Here is a 22,261-nt window from a genome sequence, read left to right on the forward strand (position 1 = left end):
GATAAGAAAGGACTGTGGTTTCTAGAAGTGACTTTTGTGCACCACAAACCCAACCAGCTACAGGCCTGGTGATGGCACCAAACAGCTTTTAGTTATGTTCAAAATCTCCTCTCAGTTATGGTGGCCTCCCCAGAGGGATTCCACATGCATGACCCCAACTTCACTCAAAACTGACACCTCTCAGGGCTGGCAGGAGCCTAGGGCAAGGGAGTGCTGCTGTGTGAAGGGAGAGGCTGACCTCCCCAGATGATGGGCACAACTAAAAAATAAAAACACAGGTAATTCTGGGGCTCACAATATCTTTTTACACTGCTTTTTTACGCTGTGTAGTGATTTTGCTAAGATTTTCAAGCAAAGCACACTGAAGATACCAAGTAAGCCCAGGGAGAATAAAAAAAAAGGGATTTGGTCTTTGTGCATACTTTTTAGATCTGATGGTGAAGGATTTTTATGTTTATCCATCTGATTCTTATCTGATCAGGTGATCCCAGTTTTTCAATAAAAATTCTATTCCCTTTTCATCTGGCACCAATACATGAGAAAAGAAAATAACCATCACAGAGGTAGTAAGATACACAATTTTTGCAAACCCTGGTTCTATTCCCTGCCACAGTGCTAGAGATGAAAAAAGAGAGTAAACCCTATTTGAATATAGATGCTGATACATTTATAGAGATGTATGTTGTTTGAAATCTGAAGCCTTTATAGTATGTAAGATTTCATAACACAAGTGGTTTAAATACATTTTCCCACTTTCATTGCGTTTCTACCATAGTCATGTAAAATTGTCTCCTTTGGCAGTCAGAGTTTGTATTAGGCACTCTATTCCTTCCATGCTATCCCTTCTACCTCAACACTGCTTAAAACTTTTGTAATAAATTAAGAACATCATTAACAGTTTCTGCAGCACTTTTTTTCCCCTCAGCAGGAAGGTAGTTTATTTTAATAGGGGATGAGTTGTAGCAAAGGTTTCTCACCTTAAAGGGGGGGCTGGGGGTTAGAGTGGAGGCAGGAATGAGGGGGATGTGCAGAATGGAGGCTTCTAATAAAAGCCAAATACTATTCATCCATCCATTTCTCTGACTGAGATATTTGTAACTAAATGCAGCTAGAATGTGGACGTTCTCTCTCTGTATGTGTGAATTTAAATGAATTCTTGTGCCATGGAGAACATTAGTTTAATTTTGTTCTTAATTTAAACCCCAGGAATACCTCGAGCTGTTTATTTTGGTCTTCATAGTATAAACTCTTCAGGCTAAATAGCATGGTATCTACATCTTACACTGCACCGAACATACTATCAGTTTTAAGCAAATAATAAACAAAAATAAGACTAAATGTTATGCACAATGAAACACCATTTTCCTGGTTTTAAAGTATGCCTGGCAAAATTTCGAAGGTCTGGAAGTTCTGTCTGGATAAATATGCTGAGCCAAAACAAAACTCCAGAGACTTACTTTTAAGCAAATCCATCTCTCCAGAATGTTTCAAACTCAATTGTGAAAGCCGGACTTCAGAATTTAGTCGCTGGATACAGAGGATTTATTTCCAAGTGTTTGGTGTCTCAGTTCAACCCATTACAAAGTACTGGAGCTGACATCAGTGTTACAAAAACATTTTCTAACACAGTTTTATGAAAAAGTGGTGAATCTTGGGAATATGTATTTTGTTGTCAGTTGCTTCTATTGAGAGTCCGTGGAAAAAGAATTGAAAAAAAAACAAAAAAAAAACAAAAAAACCACAGAACAAAACAAAACAAACAAACAAAAAACCACAAGAAAAACTCCCAACAAACAGGCTTTGTTTTTTTTCATTAGTCTCTGTATCCAAAGCAGTAGCTGGAGCTCCTGCCTGGAAACTAAACAGGTAAATGCAACTAGAAAAATAGGAAAAAAAAAAAAAAAAAGACTGTCTGTATGGGTTTGACCCCCTTTATTCCAAGTCTTGTGTAAGTATATGTGTGAAATATATGATTCTTCACATGTATTATACTTCCACACTTTGTTTTCTCTGGTTGTGAAGCTGTCTTGAAAGATCTCAAACATCTGCTATTATCCCAACAGAGAGACAACATTTGCATTGGTAGGGAAGAACAGATATTTCCTACTGAACTCTGCCAAAATTTAAGTATAATTCTGAACTTTAAATCCAGATTTTTTCAGCAACTTTTCAATCATGGTTATCACAACTACCTCATATTCCTTTTCTAAGCCCACAAGGCTCACTTGACACGGCCTCTAGGCACTGGAAAACCTTCTCTTTTTTGTGATTAACCATATCTTATGGCTGACATAACCTTGTTTCATAAAAGTCGCTGCTCCGTTCCGACAGGCACTGACCTAGCTTCTAACCAAGCATTCCTCCCGATGTCTCCACTGAACCACTCCTATCATCTCCATCTTCATACTAATATAAAAGTCCTCAAAAAATATCCTAAATTCTACATTGTCTGTCAGTAAGAAACAGACTTTACAGAATCTAGTTTGTTAAAAACTATTAATAGAAATGTTTTTCTTTCTCCTACAAATTAACTATTATCCTTAATCTCATTTCTTACTCAGATTGTTTTATTGATGAAAAATTATAATATACATTTTTCCTCCACTGATTAAGTTTCTCATCCACTTGGGGTGTTTTGGACAAGATACTGTTTTTAATTTTAGAAATATAACAACAAAATACAGTTAACCAAAGCTGGCAGATATCTTAATGAAAAACTACAGACAGAAAGGGAACTACAAAAAATAATTAGATGTTGTTACTGCCCCAATTCATTGTCCAAATCATTTTAAACAGTCAGCATGAGCTGTAACTAAAATAAAATTGCAGAACTGCATTTTACTTAACAATGAGTTCAAAGAACTTCACAATAACTAAATACTGTCCAGAATTAATTTCTGTGGGATTTGGACAATTAATTCACCAAAGCTCCTTAGAATATCCCAGTCTGAGCTATCTTAATTTACATTTGAACAAGTGAAAGGAATGTGTATGCTGGTGCAAAGGTTAATTAGAGGTGATTTTACATTCCAGATAAAGCCTATATGTTCTGGACTGTACTGGATGGGTATAGGAATATATGACACCCAGATTTTCTCCTGCATTAATCATCAATGCAAAACCAAAACGTGACTCTAATCATGAACTCAGACACCAGGAATTCTTTCCACAGGACTCACTTTCACCCTCAAAGTTATACCTCAAGTTATAATCCCTCCAAACACATTACAAAACTGGCTTTGGTAAGTCTTTTCAGTTGCTTTTCAAAATAAGACATTTCTATTTTACTTTACTCTTAGAGTAATGTATTATTCTTGAATACATACTCCTACCACCCATGTCCTCATTTCACAATTTTCTGCCGCAGTAATCTGCAACAGCACCTCTACTAAACTCTTCTAAATTGAATTCCTGGCATTTCACCCAAAGGAAGCTTCTCTTTAACAAAACAACACTGATATCTTTAGAACATATGCAAATACTTAAGAGTATATGCAAAGAAAATACACTAAACGCCACTTTTTTCTGGTTACTGTGGTCGCAGCATTATGAACTCCCAACAAAGCATCTGAGCAGCAAATGGTGTTTAAAAGACTGAAATCACCAATGAACCCAAGAGAGACAAAAGACTTTTACAAAGTCGGCATTTAATCACCATCATCAAATAAAAATCCGTGTACCCCTTCAGAGACCCACAGCAGGAGAGCAGGGGTAGAGTAACCAACTGATAACTTCTTGCTGGTGTTACATATACAATGGGCATTTCCCATGTTTATCCTTCCCTCCAAATAGTACCCAGAGAAATGCAGAAGCTCCTTGACATTCCAGAGGTTACCCAAGAGAGTGGACTCAAGCAGTTTCAGGATCGCAAGACAATTCTGGCAGCTGGAGTAGGAAAACCCCTGAACTCAAATCATGTAATCAGTAAGAAAGACACCCCCTCAGGAATCCTTAAGGCAACTATGCTGAGTACTCCCATAATTTTAGCGAGTACAGAACACGACACAAGTTATATAAAAACATAATCTAATTCCTTGATGACTTATTAGTGTGTTAAATTATGTCAGGCATGGACAAGTTGTTCATAAATCTGTAGGAAACTGGTGCGGGAGTGGGGGGGCAGGAGGAGAGAGAGAGAAAAACTGTACCTTTTCCAAGAGAAAGGACAAGACAAAAAAAACAAAATAAAACAAAACAAAAAGATAACCTGCATATGTCTGAGGCCAGACTACTGTTTTAAGTAGTTCTGTGTAGTAGGATCATACTGTCCCTCTCTAAGCCAAGTGATATGAATCAGAACGAACAGTGAAAATCACAGCTGCTTCCTCACGTGCTCAGCGGCTGGTGGGACCCCTGCCTTTCCTTGTGCAGTGCCTCTGCTGACACCAGCCAGGAGAGACTGGAAGGACTGCAACCTGCACAAAGGAAAAAGCTCTTTCCTCCTTTTTCCGCCCTTGCATAGCCATGCAGAACTGAAAGGCAGAAAACAGCACTTCAACAAATTATTTTATTACGCAGGATACAAGAATAGGAAAGGGCTGAGTAAACACGTGCAAAGAATAAAATTCCCAAGCTTGGTGTCGTTAAGACGCCCAGATTCCCCACTTCATGTGTCAGTTTATCATTTCCTTTTCTACAGAGGCGAAAGTCAGTACCGTGACTGTCAATATAGGAAACTGGAACAGTCACATTACTGGGCAATTGTTCACAGTAACAGAGCTTTGTTACAGGGGCACTGGACTTCATGGAAGAAAGCTCCAAGTGCTTTTAAGAGTTTGCCAGTTGGCTAACACTGCAAAATTGGGTTCACAAAGCTTTCTTTTTTTTTTTTTAATAGGAACTGTATTTACATACAGAAAGAAGGAAGGTTTTGAGAGTACAGGATTAAGGTGTGTTTATTTTGTGCCTGATTTCTACCATACAAAGGACTTTGTGTTACTTGCACAGTCATACAATAGTCTGGAAGGTAATAGAAAACTCCTGAATAGAAGGAAAGAGAATGGCACTGGAACAGGAAAACAATCAACGATTCAAGTGAATACAAAGGAAGCCCTGTGAAGGCCTGGTCCATAACCTTGACAAAGTTTTACATCATCTATATTTGATTCAACTTCATGATTTATCTGTCCTCTGAAATGAAATGGCTTCAGTAATGTTACTTTGAAAAAGGAAGCATATAAACAAGGGCAAGAGAGGTTTCCAAACTCAGTGGTCAGATATGCCTTTGCTTTCGTCTTTCATTAATACGTAGTGTGCAGTCTACAAAGATATTGAATGTGCCGCTGGGTTTCCCATTTTGAAGAAAGAAACGTGATCACACAAGACTTGTCCATTAAGCCTATTAAACCAATTTCAACACATTCCAGATACTAGGACACAAATTCATTTTCAAAATTGCAGGCCCCCAACACAGGCTCAATCCAACAGAATGCTTTGGCTTCATCTAATACAATGTTTTTTTGTATATGCACAGTGCACTTAAAATAAAGGCACCTCCATATTGTGGCACCACTTCCTCTGTATGTGCATTGACTGAAACCACAGCTAGTAATCCAGAAGAGAGGAAGGCGAGTTGTGTGAAGGAAAGAAAAAACAATTTCAGCTAAACATCTCATGATTTTTCACACAGAGATTGTTACAGTTCCTGCTTTGCGCTTTCTAAAATACTTCATCTTCTAATTATTCATCTGCTGGACTCTGAAGATTAATGGTTAAAAAACATTTTTAACAAGCTAGCACTTACTTTCCCCATGAGATGCTAGAGAGGGTGTGAGGAGAAAGGACACAAGTGCTGCAAGGTGCCCAGCAGAAGGAAGGTTGTGTGCAGGTGATCTATGATTTCCAGCCTGTTGAAGTCTGACCTTGTTTCTGCTAAACCTATGGTTTTCCAAACAGACATCTTGTAGTCATATTTAAGTGAATGGGAGATGGAAAAGTTGGCTCTGGGCCAAAATCAACTTCCAGAGCAATTAAACATGCTGTGTAACACAGCCTGGGGATTTAGTTCAATCTATTGTAAATACAAAGACCTACGGAGTTCCTCTCAGAGCTGGAATTTCAAAAGCAGCATGCCAACTCCACTTAAAGAGACGAGACAGAAGCTCTGCTTTCCTGGTTCAACAAAAGCAATTGCTCGGTAATGCTGCAAATGGGACTCACATCTCACTGCCTGTTACGTGACTCCTGACCCTCACTCTTTGCTGCCCAGACCTGGCACATTTTCCAGAACAAGTAGACAGCTTTGTCCCATAGCTCCTTCAGATTTAAAGTCACTGTAGGAGCAATAAGGAGAGCTGCCCATTCATTTGTCTTGATCACGGAAAAATATTGTTTTCTTTGACTTATGCCTACAGGTGACTGTGAGTTTTGCTTTGTACTTCGGTGAATATCTAGCCTGAATCTGTCTCATCTGCTGAGTACATCAAGCTCAAAATAAACCCCTGGCAGGTTGAGTTGTGCAGGACTCTGGTGTTCAGTCTGCAGAATCAACTCTGTGTTGTTAAGACAAGATTTGTTGAAAACTTCAGAGCTTTCAACGCTTGTGCTTCTCCGCTATCAAGAGATAATGACATGCAGACGCTAGCATGTTCCTACCTGGCAACACTGTGTTACTTGGACAATACATCTAAAACACAGGCCAGGTTTTGCACTGCAAAATCTTGCAAAGGAAGGAAGAACAAAAAAATGGACGACCTGTTTATCTCAAAGACATGTCTGGCAGTTCTTACTCCCTGATTTTATATGGTGGGGCAGGGCAATTTCTGGGGCATGACAAAAATGTCTCTTGCCCACATCTGAATTTTCCTCATGGAAACCAGGGTACAAAAAGAACAATGGTAGATGTTTCAGCATAAAGCTGATCTGCATCCGGACTCAAGAGCTACAGAGTCTTGGAGTATCTAGGTGTACAATTGCTCCTCATCAAGCAAAATCCAGCAATGACACATCTTCTGGATCCAGACTATTTTTGAAGGAAGAATCATCTGAGGAAAAGATAACTTGAAACTGATACAACTTCATTCACATTAAATAGTATGTCAATATAAATATTTGCAGAAAACCTTATGATTTGCATCACTTGTGGAAATGTACAGACCCAACCATCATGTTTTATTTCTTACTATAGATAGGATTAATCAACTCTATTGTGCAGAAAGCAATGGCTATAGATATTACAAAATGCAGTCTCTCCCTCAAAGTATTGTCTTACAGATAAGAAGCTACGAATTCATTTTTACATTTAGACTAGAAATGAAGATTCTTAAAAAATTAACAGCAGTGCAGTTGTTTTTCAGGTGTCATCCCAAGAGTCTGGGACATGTCCACTGAAGTACATAGCTGCAGTGGCTGGAGATACTACTGCACCCACTGCTGGCTCCTCTGTCTCTTTACTCGAGACTGCCAAAGGCAAAACCTCTGCCCGCAGCTCAGCCGCTCTGCTTCACAGTTTCCACACAAATTGACCTTCGTGGGTAGTTTAAATTCATGTGTGAACAGCAGCAGCATCCTGAGCATGATCTTGCTACTGCTGCTCAAGGGCGGATGTGCAAGGAAATCAGCTGAGACAGCAGCAGCTGAAAGCACTGCAGTAGGGCGAAGGATGAAGGTGGAAGACCACTGGGCTAAGAGCTATGTGGGCATAAGAAACCAGCACCCACTCCCAGCTGTGCACTAGCATTGCTCTGCAGATCTGCTGGGGCAATTGCCTGTGTGGGGCCCCATAACTGGCCTCGGCTTCAGAGGACAAAGGTTAGCCATGATCTAATATTTAAACAGTTTAAGCTTAAAGATAAATTGTAACTGAAGTGGCTTAAGGAGAGCTTGTACACGAACCTCTGTAAAGAGATCTGAGAGAGAGAAAATAGGAGGCCTGGGAAGGGGGGAGGTTCTGCAAAAGGGTGTCTATCCACAGAGCACTAAACCTCACCAGAAACAAATCTTGACAGAATGAAAGAAATGTGGCTAGTAGCTTTTGCTGGTGTGAAGCACTGCACATTTGCAGTATTTCTGGTTAGCCAGATAACATTTTATTGAAGTAAAAACTATGGTGAAAGAAAGCCCTATGACAAATGGAATATTAAAAAAGTAGAATAACTGTTCTGCAAAAGAAGAAATGAGTTTACGATATTTTTTTTTAATTCTTAATCAGATCATTGAATCAGCCTGATTGTGCATATACTCCTGGAATAGTTTAATCTGGAAGGAACCGCTGCAGCAGGCCCACACTCAGAGCAGGGCCAAATTTAAAGCTGGATCCAACCTGCAAATTAGACCAGGTTGCTCAACTATTTTCAATGGCTAACTAATCTGAAAATAAATTTTAAAAGCAGCTGTTTTCTAGGGGGCAGATTTCTCAGCCTTAAAGTACAAATAAATGTTCACTGTGCATCTCATTTAATTTCACAGCAGAATGAAGTGACCAGACTTTATACGCCTGATATTACCATGAGTTTGACCTTCCAAAATCATTGTCCTGTAAAAACTAGGCTGGGAGAGCAGGGTGCACACCCATCCTAACTTTAAAGCATAGTGAGCATAAAACATCTTACACTGAGGTAAACAGCAGCGTGCAGCTCTTCCTGGCATAGACCTCAGCAAGTGTCTCTCACAGCACAGCTAAAGCACCTCGTTGTGGGATGACTCACAGCGTTAGGCAAAATGAGGTAAAAATATGGCTTCTTTAGCATTTAATTAAAGGTCTTAAATTAAAAAAAAACACATTATAGAAAAATGTTTTAAATAAAAAAGTCCTCTTCCACATAGAGAAACAAGAAGAGAATTGACACAGCAACTTTGTTTAAGCATCTCAGGCTGCATCTGCACTGTTTTCTCTGAGATCACTGTGCGACTAGAAACTCATTCTGTGTAGTTCATGTTCTTGGTTACTAGGTCAAAACGTCAATAGAAAAAGGCCTGTTACAAAACTCTTACATTTGACTGTAAGCTTCATTGAGAATTCACTGGTGTCCTTAGGAGAAACATACTATTCAGTGTTATGCAGACCACGGGTACACCAGTCCAAGCCGGGGGACTAGTGGAGGAAAATAAAGCTCGAGAAGTTAAGTTTCCATGGCTGACTGACGACAAACAAAAGAGCATACAGTGAGATATTTACAGCTTCAATGTATCAAAGCAAGTTTGGCACTGTTTGTGAGATCTTATTTTTAGACCAATGTTTCCATCTCAGAAATAAAAACTCCTGTTTTTATTAGGCCAGTGTTTGAAAAATAATCCTTCAAATAAAAAAGACATTTAAAAGCATATCTGTGTAAGAATAACTGTATAGCTGCATAAAATATTTTTTTCTTTATTTCTTGCTAGTCTGAATTATTTAACAACCACCTCTAGTTCTAATCTCTCCACCTCTCAGAGATGCTGATAATGGGCAATATTTCTGGTTCTCCAGCTGCAATTAAGAGTGTTATTCTTCCCAAAAGAAAGGGAAACATCTGTGTTTGTATCATGTTATGTTAACCACCTAGCAGCTGGATTACAGCACTAGAAATACAGCCTAACAATGCTCAAGGACTGAAGACAGTTAGTGCCCAAACAGCATAAAATACTGACAAGAGTTGGGTAAATAGCCATATCAAGCTCTTTTGAAAAGTACCAAGTTTTTACTGGTGGTTCTCCTGGCATCAAAACGCGTGTGGTATGTTATGATAAATCAGCTTTACAAGCAGATCTGAGATATTAGGTACACCCAAATTACATTGCCAGGATTGAAACCACAATGTCAAAGCTTCAGTCTTTTCCTGTAAAATTAAGGTACGTTTATGTTTTCTCCCAGAAGACTGTTTATCTCCTTCCTCCATCAAGTCTTAGGTTTCTGGACAGACAAGCTCTGAAAGATCTTCCTGGGAAGGTTTAAGCAGTGTTCTGCTAGCCCTCTGCTACCGATCCCCACTCCCCTGAAGGAAAAACTGCCTGGACATGGAAACAAGTGGTTAAACCACGGCACATATTACACCCTGCAAGGAGGGCAGTAACCTCCAGCACAAGGGAGGTAACAGCTTAAATCACAGCTGCTCTTTTCTTCACTGCATATGGCTTGGAAGCTGGAGGCTGATGAAGACCACACCTACTCCAGCCAAGACAGCCTGGCAGATTATCTTTACTAGAAGCTTTATGCTTTGGTAGTTCTCAATGAGTCTACTTTGATTGCTCATAAGGCACAGTGTGAGCACTGATGACTATCCTGATGCTTTGATGCTTTCTGATATGTCAGCAAGATTCACTAGGCCCTTGAAAATTAGCTTGATATTTAAACTGCTTATGTTTATGCTTTCTGATGTTTAGTTTCTTGTAACTGTGACCTTAGCAGTGAATTTTAACTTTTATTTTAGCATTATTTTAATCATTTCCACCTATGACTTGTCAGTCTCTCATCTCAGTTTTGACAGAATTCTTGGAAAGTTACTTCTGAACGAATGCACACATTTTAATGGCCTTAAACGAAACAGTGGTTCAGAATTATACATGGAAGCTTGCACAGTGCACTGTACCAAATTAAACAACAAAAAGTTTGGGGTTTTTTATTTCGACATTGGTTGACAGAATTCTGAAAATCCCTCACAAGATATCAGCAGAATGAACTCTGTAATGTAGTTTTGTATCTATGTAGCTTCCAGGTTAAATAAATAAAAGGGTCCCTCTGCCCATGTCCCCGAAAGTACACCCAAACAGAAATCTCCTCAGCCCTGTAGCCACAAAGATGCATACATCCTCCATAGTACTTGTCCTAAAAGCAGTTCATTCCTTCATGAGTGAGCAACTACCGGGTACACAGTTCTGCCTCTCCTGAGACAGGATTTACACCTAGAGTGCAGAAAGACACAAATGGCTCTATCAGATGCACAGCTGGAGAGATCTCACCTGCTGTGAGCATGCCAGAAAGCAACAGGGTGTCCAGGCTGAATGTATGGCTACGTGAATCCCTAAAAATATGTGCTATATCAGAGTAGTGACTTAATGTGAAAGTAAACCATTGCTTTTCAAAAATCAGCACGGAACAAATAGTTTCATTGCCTGTTAAGAAGGGAAGGCATTTCAAGGCAATGCCTTTGAGATTTTTAAACTTTCTTTTTCACTCTCATTAATGATTAGACTTAACCGAATTACAGAATGGTAGGGGTTGGAAGGGACCTCTGTGGGTCATCGAGTCCAACCCTCCCGCCGAAGCAGGGTCACCTACAGCAGGCTGCACAGGACCTTGTCCAGGCAGGTCTTGAATATCTCCAGAGAAGGAGACTCCACAGCCTCCCTGGGAAACCTGTTCCAGGGCTCCATCACCCTCAGAGGGAAGAAGTTCTTCCTCATGTTCAGACGGAACTTCCTGTGCTTCAGTTTGTGCCCATTGCCCCTTGTCCTGTCGCTGGGCACCACTGAAAAGAGTCTGGCCCCATCCTCCTGACACCCACCCTTGAGAAATTTAAAAGCATATATTAGGTCCCCTCGCAGCCTTCTCTTCTTCAGGCTGAACAAGCCCAGCTCCCTCAGCCTTTCCTCATAGGACAGATGCTCCAGTCCCCTCATCATCTTCTTAGCCCTCCACTGGACTCTCTCCAGGAGCTCCTCATCTTTCTTGAAGTGGGGAGCCCAGAACTGGACACAGTACTCCAGATGGGGCCTCACCAGGGCAGTGTAGAGGGGAAGGAGAACCTCCCTTGTCCTGCTGACCACACTCCTCTTAATGCACCCCAGGATCCCATTGGCCTACTTGGCAGCCAGGGCACACTGCTGGCTCATGGTTAACCTGTCGTCCACCAGCACACCCAGGTCCCTCTCCGCAGAGCTGCTCTCCAGCAGGTCCACCCCAAGCCTGTACTGATGCATGGGGTTGTTCCTCCCCCGGTGCAGGACCCTGCATTTGCCTTTGTTGAACCTCATCAGGTTCCTCTCTGCCCAACTTTCCTGCCTGTCCAGGTCTCGCTGAATGGCAGCACAGCCTGCCAGTGTATCCACCACTCCTCACAGTTTTGTGCCATCAGCAAGTTTGCTGAGGGTACACTCTGTCCCTTCATCCAGGTCGTTGATGAAGAAGTTGAACAAGACTGGGCCCAGTACTGACCCCTGGGGGACACCACTAGCTACAGGCCTCCAACCAGTCTCAGTGCTGCTGATGACAGCCCTCTGAGTTCTGCGATTCAGCCAGTTCTCAATCCACCTCACTGACCACTCATCCAGCCCACACTCCCTGAGCTTCCCTAGGAGGATGTTATGGGAGACAGTGTCAAAAAAAAAAAAAAACCAAAAGCATCACAATTCTGTTTTATCTGTCTTCCTCCACTCGTAAACTTAGAAAAAACAATTCATAGGTCTGCCAACTACATAAAACTGAATATTTATTTATGCACCGGGAATTCTACTATCTACGACAACACAGAATTGTTACAGGGGCTGGTAGGAAATTATGGCGATATTTCTAAAATATACATTAAGATATTATTAAAAAGGGGTACAGGGCACATTTTCACTTTGGTGCGAAGCATAAATTAGTCCCCAAATTATTTCTACTGCTAATAATTTTGCTAATTATTTTTACATTTCAGCACTTATTAATTTTGTTTCCATTACACACACACAAAAAAAATTATTCAGCATCATATAGGCTTAAATAAAAGTATGCAGTATATGCTGTTCTTTTCCCAGTACAACTAATATGCACTCAGTACGTGAGATAGGTCACCTCAGCCACATCCATTTACTTCTCCTTTGGAATGTGCCACCAGGTCAGGCAGCACACAAAGGAAGTTCCGTCTGAACATGAGAAGGAACTTCTTCTCTCTGAGGGTGACGGAGCACTGGAACAGGCTGCCCAGGGAGGTTGTGGAGTCTCCTTCTCTGGAGATATTCAAGACCCGCCTGGACAAGGTCCTGTGCAGCCTGCTGTAGGTGACCCTGCTTCGGCGGGGGGGTTGGACTAGATGACCCACAGAGGTCCCTTCCAACCCCTACTATTCTGTTATTCTGTGATTCTGTGATTCTGTGAAAGTAGTTTGTGGGTGTGATTTAACATTTGTAAACCCAGTGCACTCATCTGTCTGCATTGCTCTCATGTCTTAAATATTTGTCATGGGTATTGCGGCAACACCCAGCAGCCCCAGGCACACACCAGGACTTCAGTGCTACACCTGCACAAACCAACCAGTGGCCCTTGCTCCAAAGACTAAGTCCAGAGCTTGTCTTCTAGGTAAGAGTTTGCTTGGCTTCTCTTGCCCACCATGCACCACAGAGTTAAGTCTCAATAGTTCAGCTAACTGAACTCTCGGTTCCAGGGAGGTCTACTTTCAGGTACTTTAGCACCTTGGAGGTAGGACTTAGACTTTGTTATTGTAGGCCCATCTTACATTAGATCAACAGGCAGCTGTGTTATAATTGATCTAGATTCATAGAAGTAGCACAGTGGTAAAAACCTACTATTTCTAGCAGCAGTACCACAACACACCATTGTACAGCCAGCAGGTATTCACTTGCTCATCACAAAATACCCAAAAGATTCAAGGAGTTGGTTGCTATGAATGCCAAAAAAGTGAGTTAACCACCGTGTGTGCCAGGGAAGGTAATCTTTACCAAAGAGCGCAAGAGAAAGACTAGCTTATTTAACATCAGATTGCTTTCACACACTTCAGAAAATCACAAGGATAATATCAGAACAAAGATAACCATATACATTTTTAAATGCCTTAGGTGTTTTTCCCAACTGTGACATTACCAAATGTGGAAATATTACAGTGTTGCCATTCAAAATCCACTGCCCGACCATGAATGTTGCTCTGTTGGGCTTTGTCATGGAGTAAAAACAAAGTCTAGATGCTCTAAAATAACTTTCTTTCCATGCCCAGAAAGTATTGCTGGCAAGGTTGTAGGCTAAATGACATCACATAACGCAAATGCTCTTGGTCACATGGATGATTTCTTGCTAATATTCAAATCCACTCTTCTAGCCTTTCATATTTGTGATATTCTCTTAGGTCTGTGCCTACACAGATATCATTTCAGATCAGATCACATAGTCAGGACAAGCAATGAACTTCAGCCCAGTCACCAAACCTTTGAAACCATTTCTGAACACCTAAAAACACAAAAGACAACAAAGGAGACAAAGACAAGGCTGGAACTCACTGAATATTCTTTGAAATAAAGGGACAGTAGAAAGAGTTGTCAATACTCAAAGATATGTGCAGAAATATCAGAGGCTGGTTCTCCAGATTAGCATTTTGACTACATTTCAAGAGTAAGTACTACTTGCCAGGTACAAAATCTCCATTGTCCTCCAAAGCCAAACTCATCTACTACTTCTGTATCCAAGACTGACCTTAAACTGTCCAGCTACCTGAAAGAACAGGTCTTCCATCCTTCCATGTTCCTTTGAAATAGGGCTTCTCTTTCCCTGATCAAATGGGAACTCTGTATCCATACTGTTTTTTTTTCCCCAGAAGATTGGTTTTTGGTATTCACATTAAAAATATCTATTTTATAAATGTGATTCTGACTCTTCACTAACCACTCTAAATAATTAACTAAATGTTAGAAGAATAAATTATATTTTGATCGGAACATCTGTATATTTCAAACACTGTCATCTACTTAAAAGGTAGAAATGAATAATCAGAAATAATGCACGAAGTATAATGTAAATTACTGAGAACTTATTCAAGCACTGATAAAGGTGAGATTTCCAGTATGGACTCCCAGTCCACAAAAAGTCTGTTTTTCTTAGCATACAGTATCAGCTCTTGCAGAAATACATAAAGTCCATAGCTTCCCCAAAGCATAAGCAGATTGATGAAATAATAGTGAAATACTTTGACATAGATCATCTCTTTCTATTTGTGATTTAAGATGTACTACAGATTGCATTTTTCCAGTCAGTGAAGATTTAGTTAGGATTTTCCTCGAGTCTGTGATTACTTTCCGATATCTTTTCTAAACAATTCTGTCATTCTTCACTCAGGACGTGAATATCATGTACATTCCTATACCATATATAAACTGTAGAGCCTGTGCCTAGAATATATATTTACAGCTAGGCCCAAAGACGGCATATTTTCCACTCAAGCTGCAGAACTTCTAATGACTTTTTGGTAAATGGAAAACCAGTTTAAGAGGAGTGCCACTGTGCTGTCAAAGGGCATGCATTTCTAACAGGGTCTGGCAAAATACCCATAAATGCCTCTTTACAATCTGGTCTTTTTCTACTTTAAAAGAATGGAAAGAAAATATATATACAGAATATCAGATTTAGAAGCCTCTTGGTGAGTGTATAAATATATATATATATCTCTCTCCACTTATTTATGAAAACTTGGTTGCGAAATCTCTACAGACTATCATAATCAACTACCCAGTGAAGAAACTTTTTAATTAATAAACACTAGAAGACTTGTTGTTCACTGGTATTTAATTAAAAACTGTATTATTGTTGCATTAATTGCTGTGAACCTTTTATAGTAAGCTATACAAAGCTGATTTGAAACATGTACAGACTGGATGATGGGCCGAGGTCAATTGTATGAGGTTCAACAAGGCCAAGTTCTGGGTCCTGCACTTGGGTCACAACAACCCCATGCAACTCTACAGGCTTGGAGAAGAATGGCTGGAAAGATGCCCGGCAGAAAAGGATCTTGGGGTGCTGGTTGACAGCCGGCTGAACACGAGCCAGCAGTGTGCCCAGGTGGCCAACAGCATCCTGGCTTGTATCAGGAACAGTGTGGCCAGCTGGAGTGGGGAACTCTGTACTCAGCACTGGTGAGGCCGCACCTCGAGCACTGTGTTCAGTTTTGGGCCCCTCGCTACAAGAAGGACATTGAGGTGTTGGAGTGCTTCCAGAGAAGGGCGATGAGGCTGGTGAAGGGTCTAGAGGACAAGTCTTACAAGGAGTGGCTGAGGGAGCTGGGGCTGTTTAGTCTGGAGAAGAGGAGGCTGAGGGGGGATCTTATTGCTCTCTACAGCCACTTAAAAGGAGGTTGTAGTGAGGCAGGTGTTGGTCTCTTCTCCCAGGTAACTAGCGAGAGGATGAGAGGCAATGGCCTCAAGTTGTGTCGGGGAGGTTCGGATTGGCTATTAGGAAAAATTTCTTTACTGCAAGGGTGGTTAGGCATTGGAACAGGCTGCCCAGGGAGGTGGTTGAGACACCATCCCTGGAGATGTTCAGAAAACGTGTAGATGTGGCACTTCAGGACATGGCTTAGTAGACATAGTGGTGGTGGGATGGTGGTTGGACTTCATGATGTTAGAGGTCTTTCTAACCTTAAGGATTCTATGATTTTTATAGATATGTGGCATTAATCTGCATCTATTATTCTCTTAGTTCTCACCAAGTCTCAGACTGTTTTAATCTTAATGCCACAACAAAGGCTACTTTGACAAAAAGATTCTGTATTAGCACACATATTACTTATTATAATTGATTCAGGGAAAGAAGAACTGTAAGGAATTTGTGGGTCTAAATATTTTTCAGAATATAGAAGTGTCAAGTGAGATGATAGCTATTAATTAAATATAATAGAACTTGCACTGTAATTTTAATATTTACCCAATAATAATTAAAATCTAAGTACTAATAAAGCAATCAGAAAAATATTTTTTCATTTTTCATAATTACTGAAACAGTTCCAACCTTAGATCTGCTAGCAATAAGAATTTTCCGTACATGTCCAACAAGTTAAGGACAACTTACTATCGTAACAAACATCAGTTCAAAATTAGTTAGGTTAAACATTGAAAAGATTTGTGGAAGTTAAAATAACTAAGCCTTAAATTTTTTTTATGAAACAAGATTGCTGAAAAACAAGAAAAATAACCCAAAATGGCCCAAAGCACAGGCAGACAGAGCAGGTGCTTAAACCTTGTGCACAAAACTCTAATGGCACTGCATGTCCTCAAGCTAAAATGTGGGAATCGCAAGAGCAGCAGCAATGACTTTCAAGAGAAGCTGGTGGTCTAAGAAGCAGTAGGGAAAGTAGTACTGGGCTGAGTGAGAATGGTGAGGAAAAAAGTGATCTTTGATTCCTGATGTGTTCAGTTAAATATGAGATTGCCCATCTTTTGCAAGCTAAGAGGGACTATATGAATGGAATACCTGCCATTATCATTACTGATTCATGCTCATAACCAACACAGAAGCCATAAATAAGGTCATGTGGTCAAAGGAGCTCTGTGGGACCAGACTGAAGCCTAGTTGCAAGCAAGACTGGTTCCCTGTGGATTTGCAGCTCACAGATGGCTGATTTAGCTATTGAAGAAAGATAAGCTTCTCTTGTGACCAAGTTGTACAATTTATCTATTCTCCCTAGAGACGCGTCTTTCCAAAACATTGAAGGGCCTAAATTACATGTGAGAACTCGACAACCTCTTTGAAACCAGCTGAAATCAACAACACTCAAAACCGACGTGAGTGCACCCACACACAGTGTGAATTTTTAACGCATCTTGCTTTGACCTTATAAACTTGATAAGGCTTGAGTTTTTCTAGCTGCAGAAAAACTCTCAAAAATATGTTCGATAAGGTAAAAATTTACAAGAGGATTTTAAAAGAACATTTCATTTTACGATTTGTCACAATTTCTGGAGTCCGAATTTTGCACACTAGCCTTGAACAGTATTGCAGTCACGTCACTCACTTCATTCTGTCCTACCATCTTCAATTTTCCAACCTCTGTAGCATATCCATCTTATTCACTCCCAAGAATACTCATATGCTTCTGCTAAATTAGTGTTAGAAGCATTACTGCTTAAGTTACTGACTGCTGAAATCTGGCAAACACCACACAGGGATAGACAAGCCTTTTATCTGACTGGGTATGGCAACTCTTAGATGCTTTTACACACCTGAAAACATTTCTTCAACCACAGTTATGACTCTCCTTTTCTTTCCTTCATCTCCCTGCTTCACTGGACAGAATCCAATGCACTGCCTTCCTTTCATTGTCTCCCAAAGACTCAACATTTAAATTCTCCAAGCTAACATCTAACATTTGAGAAAGTTGAGGCAACTAGTATATGTGACCAGTGTCTATTATATTAAGCATATATATACCACTGCTATCTTGAGCTCTCTGCCTGCTACCTCGTGCTTATTTCTCCAGCTCTTCTCTCTTTATCTTCAGATTGGAAAGCATTTCAGGCAGGTGCTTTCTTTTCTTCTCTTTGCCAGTACAGTGTTTAGCTCAGTAGGACTAAGCATGTGAGGGAGTTTTTCAGCGTTACCACAATACAAAATTACAATACTAGCTCCTTGCAATTTCAGATCTTGTCTACTCTGAACACAGGCAAGTAGCAATTAGCCTAAATACATTGACTAGCAGTAATTCTTTCCTTCTTGAACTGTATATAATCATTGGCCGTAAAACACATACGATATCCAACCATTCACTTAATTTGTTTCTTATCTCGTAGCTCACTGTTGCAGCAGATGGCTTTCGTACAATTATTAACTATAAAGTAATATATGAAATATGTAAGACTTGTCATCTTTGTCATCTGAGCTATTCTGCAACAATACAAGCAAGCCAATATATAAACAAACACGCAGGCAATGGCTAGCTAATTTAAGAAGCACCCAGGCTTTCTCAAACTGCAGGGAATCATGTAGCATCAACTTTTTGCCCTGGAAGGAATGCTACCTCAGCCAGCAGACTCCAAACCATGCCATCTGTTCCAGCAGCAGCTGCTGTTGTGAGGCGCTTTCAGGCAAAATCCCCCAAATCTCTTCCTACTAGTTTGGTCATGTCCCCGCATGTTTTTGCATCTGCCAAGGAGTTCAGTGCCACAGTCCTGACTAGCATCCGTCAAAAATCCCAAAGTCTTTTTTTCAATACACATTTTTGAACATCAGTGCCTGAAAATTTAAAAAGACAAAAAAAAAAAAAAAAAAAACTCTTTTCAAACAGAAACATTTTAGCTTGAGTTACTGTCAAATTTCCACTGGTTTCCTTAAAAAAAAAAAATAAAAGCCTTAAAAGACAATCAAATAAATTATTTGCAAGGATCCATGGTCTATACAGATCAGGAATTACCTACACTTTAGCCAAGACCGCACCTGAATTTTGAGAGTGGAAAGGGTTGCTAGATTTAGGATTTTCCTCCCATTGCACTCCTTTATGGCTTTGTCAGCTACATCAGGAAATCAAACACAAGCCAGCCAAATTACCTGCCTTCTGCAAAGACCTTTACTGAGTATATTTCCACTGAAGCTGTTGAATATATAAAGTCAGTACTTCCTGAATTAAAAAGGTTTCTGTGGAAAAAAAAAAAAAAATTCAGCTAGGCTGTTTCTTCTCCATCGCCACCCCAAAAGCTCAATAGTTGAACAAAAAGAACACTATAATGGACTACTCAAATTGCCAAATGTAGACATTTTGGGACTTAATAAGTAGTGTACAGTTTGAGATCTTTCATGTGAAAAAAGCAACCTTTTATCAAATCTAAGAGAGCTATAGGCTGAGCTAGAAGTCCTCCTACAGAATCCATAGGAAGATAGACATAAGATCCTGATTTGGGGACCTAATATATACTTACAAATATCTGAAGGGTGGGTGTCAGGAGGATGGGGCCAAGCTCTTTTCAGTAGTGCCCAGTGACAGGACAAGGGGCAATGGGCACAAACTGAAGCACAGGAAGTTCCATCTGAACATGAGGAAGAACAACTTCCCTCTGAGGGTGACGGAGCACTGGAACAGGCTGCTCAGGGAGGTTGTGGAGTCTCCTTCTCTGGAGATATTCAAGACCCGCCTGGACAAGGTCCTGTGCAGCCTGCTGTAGGTGACCCTGCTTCAGCAGGAGGGTTGGACTAGATGACCCACAGAGGTCCCTTCCAACCCCTACCATTCTGTGATTCTGTGATTTAACTGGAAGATAATTCTGTTTTGAAACCTGCTTTTCTCTAAAATATTTTAATCCTTATAAATAACAACTTGGTGTCCAAATTCCACCTAGTCATGAAGTAGCAGCTGCTTCATCTCTAGCAACAAAACCAGTCCTGCTGGGCATAGTTTTCATTTGCTACGATATTGATGGCTGGTGCGTGGAGTCTGGTATAATACTGATCTCACATGATTTCATGCCAGGAAAAATGTGTTGGTTAGAAGTTTCAAAGAAAAAGCGCTAAAGACACTCCAGTAAGAGAGTATAACAGTCATTGATGCATGGTTCCTGGACAAAAACCCAATGAATAGGGCATTGGACAATAACATCTGCACGCCTTATCTCTTTATTCTCCTTATAAGGGCTGGGAAAAACCGCAGTCCTTATACAGAAGAACACAGAAATGGCTCAAGGCAAGAGTATATTGATTACTGGTCTCTCTGACAGCCACAGTACAGTAAAACCAAACTAAAACTCTTCCCCTGAACTAGGCAGTGGGAGAGAATATTTCTATCTTGGCATTTCACCTACTTTGTGATGTTTCTTGTTCCTGCTGTGTCCTGGGCAAAGACATCGAGTTTTGTGAGTCATTCTTGCATCTCTCTTCTTTAGAAAGAAAGTAGTGAATGGAATAAATGGTTAAATTCAACTAGTCCTAGTTAGCACCTGTACTTCAACTGTTAATTCTGTTACCTAAAAGGCAGGTCTGTTTGGCATATAAGCAAGTTAAAAGCATACCTGATTGAATGCCTGCAATAACCTAATAGCTGTTATGAATGTTATAAGCAAGATAAAGGCAGCAAGCATGAAATTTTAAAGAAGCCTCCAACTAGTCTTCATTCTTTTGTATTTGCAGTTAACTATGGCCATCAGTAGCATGAATTCAAAACACATTTTCCAAAGCAGTCTGTAATTCATAATCAATTTGTTTCTAAATTCATGGCTTTCAATACGCAAGACCCAATTTTTGGAGATATGTAAGCGACATTGTGACTTCAAAAATGAGTGACCTAACATCAGCAGAGAAACACCTGATAATAGATGCCACTTTTCACAAGGGCAGCCTGAAAATGGCACATTTCATTTCTGCTCCCTGCCCTTACCATTCTGCAGCACCAGTCTCTATGATAGTTACTTGAATCAGGTGTAGAGACTAGTCTTTAATTATCTATTATGAACTCTTGGGTGGCAACACATCAGCATTTGCTAGAATACTGCAGTAAGTAGAGCTCCAACCCTACCCCCCACAGAAGTCACCTATTGACTTCAATTAGGACAGCAGCAGAACATACATACCAGAAATCACACTCTACAAGGGCAGTCCTAACCAAGACCTAAGTTTATTTTGGAGCTAAATAGAGGGTTTTGGTAAGTGCAGATGACAAATTAATACCTAACAAAAATGACATCCATTCCATGACAGCCTCCTTGAATGACACCATTCAAAGGAGGCTGCATCATAAACATGCTGATTTGTTCCCTCCTCTCTTTAAATATATCTAAGGCTAGGCACTTACAAATACACCTATACGCACGCTATGACAAGAAACAGTGTTTCCAGGTCTCATGCAAAGAGATATTAAGAACAGCATTACAGCGTGTCCTTTGGGACCATACCACCTGGACTGGCAGGTACTTCTGATCAGCACAAGCAATCACATTCTATGTTCCGTCATCCGAACAATAGATTGAAATGGTAGATCAGTCCAGGAAAAAAAAAAAAGCCAAGAGATAGAAGATTAACTCCACATATGAGAAGAAACAACAATATCTAGAAATCCCTTCAGAGCAATTTTACACTTTGTGACACCATAAAGCAAGAATCACAAACACAGTTTATATACAGAGGATTGAAATCTAACCTGCACAGCATCCTTCATGGAAACATTTCTGTAGAGGTTACTTCTGGATTTTCTGCAGTAGCAAACAGCAAGATTTTCCTGCACCATCCAATTAATAAAATTAGTAAGTAAATCGCACTAGCAGTGCAGGTGCAACTTGCAAAGTTCACTGCTTCTCAGTTTGAAAGGAGATATGATTGTCTTTAAAAGGAAAAAAAAAAAAAACCAACACCCCTGGGATTACCACTGTGTTAGCAAGAACATCAAAAGCTGAGTTAGGGCCAATGTTTGGTACGCACTGTAATTTTGAAAAATTGTGTATGTACCATTATATATGTGGTTATTCTTGGCATCTAAGGTCTGTTGACAGCACAGCCTCTCTTGGACTGTTACTCATTAACTAGAAGCTTTGGTCAATACAGACAAACATGGTCAAAGTTTCTTTAAACACACGGGTCCTCAAAGCATTCACCATGCAGGGAGGATTCAGCTCTCCACAGGCACAGCAAGTTCCTATCTGTTTTTGCAAAGGCCAGGTAGAAGCACAACGAGCA

The 22,261-nt window shown here is 40.3% G+C and overlaps 1 long non-coding RNA gene across 9 annotated transcripts in view; it reads right to left on the reverse strand.

The window, feature by feature from the left end:
- LOC142361177 (uncharacterized) overlaps window positions 1–21,970 on the reverse strand; it is a 257,031-nt gene extending 235,061 nt beyond the window's left edge. For all 9 annotated transcript variants that reach the window (XR_012763758.1, XR_012763762.1, XR_012763763.1 and 6 more), the window contains exon 1: window positions 21,729–21,970. This is a non-coding gene — a long non-coding RNA (uncharacterized LOC142361177). The remainder of the gene's footprint in view (window positions 1–21,728) is intronic.
- Window positions 21,971–22,261: the final 291 nt, after the last annotated feature.

This window comes from Opisthocomus hoazin, chromosome 4, assembly GCF_030867145.1.
Source record: "Opisthocomus hoazin isolate bOpiHoa1 chromosome 4, bOpiHoa1.hap1, whole genome shotgun sequence".
In the NCBI taxonomy this organism is placed as follows: domain Eukaryota; kingdom Metazoa; phylum Chordata; class Aves; order Opisthocomiformes; family Opisthocomidae; genus Opisthocomus; species Opisthocomus hoazin.